This window comes from Salvia hispanica, chromosome 6, assembly GCF_029641045.1.
Source record: "Salvia hispanica isolate PSC_SH4W2 chromosome 6, Shi_PSC_v1, whole genome shotgun sequence".
Classification (NCBI taxonomy): Eukaryota; Viridiplantae; Streptophyta; class Magnoliopsida; order Lamiales; family Lamiaceae; genus Salvia; species Salvia hispanica.
The window spans coordinates 44,489,395-44,490,543 of NC_142697.1; the positions used below are offsets into that span (position 1 = coordinate 44,489,395).

General features: G+C 30.0%; 1 non-coding gene across 1 annotated transcript; it reads right to left on the reverse strand.

The window, feature by feature from the left end:
* Positions 1-339: 339 nt before the first annotated feature.
* Positions 340-421, reverse strand: TRNAS-CGA (transfer RNA serine (anticodon CGA)). Its single transcript has one exon. It is a non-coding gene; the product is annotated as a tRNA-Ser (tRNA).
* Positions 422-1,149: the final 728 nt, after the last annotated feature.

A 1,149-nucleotide genomic window follows, 5' to 3' on the forward strand; every position in this document is an offset into this window, starting at 1 on the left:
CTAGCTCTACAAAAGCTTCTCATCTTGATGTAAGTTCAAAATTCATAAGATCTTACACAAAACCTCTTTTTAAAATATATGTCATAAATCAAATACAATTCCATATACTCTTAATAATGAATTTGTGTTCATATATCTTTTCCTTAATGAGGAATAGTAATAGTAATTGTATGTGCTGCGCTGCCATCGGGAAGGCCCAAATTAAACCATGTACTAAAACATATTGCTACCCAAAATTATTCTCTCTCTTCCTCCTCATTTTCTTACAAAGTTGAAGCATGTGATTCTATAAAAATTATTAATAAATTATAATTTGATATAATTCTTAAAAAAAAAATTCGTCGACAGCAGGATTCGAACCTGCGCAGGCAAAGCCCAACAGATTTCGAGTCTGTCTCCTTAACCACTCGGACATATCGACGTGATGTTCAAATCGTAAACTTAATATTTAATACATCTTATTTGTTTGATTATAAGAGGAAAATCAAGTTGTTTAACATAGTTGATCATTTGTTTAACCATGCCTTATTAATATGCTTAACCTATACCTGTTTCAAATATTGTTTCAACTTTCAATCTCTCTCACTATTCTAAGAGCATAGGTGGATTTAGGTGGAGTTCCTCGTTGGCTCATGAGTCGTCACAAATCACATGTGATGATATGGTAACTTCGTTCCAACTCTTTAATCTATAGTAGTATGGTTCACTTTAGTTGCGTCCTTCATCTATTGGCAACAATGTCTCGCTTCTGCCTTTCAATATCAAGAGTAATTTTTTTATCACGTCCGACCCTCGAATTCCGTTTTCTAAATTTACTATTCAAGAATATCTAAATAATTATCAATTTGTAAATATTAGTAATATATTTTACATTTTAGTAGTAATGTTTTTCGTTTTAAGATCATATTTATAATTTCCTATTTCTAGTTTTCCTTATTTTCTTTGCAACTGAAGTGTAATTATTTTTCCTGCAGAATTTCATTATGAAATATTATTGCACCCTCAACCACTAAAAAAAATATATACATATAAAAAAATGAATTCTTAAAAAAAGGTATCGACTTGCAACTGCACTATCTCAATAAATTGTTGAAAATGTCAAATGTGAATTAGTTGACTCTTTAATATTAGAGAAAATGCCGATTATTC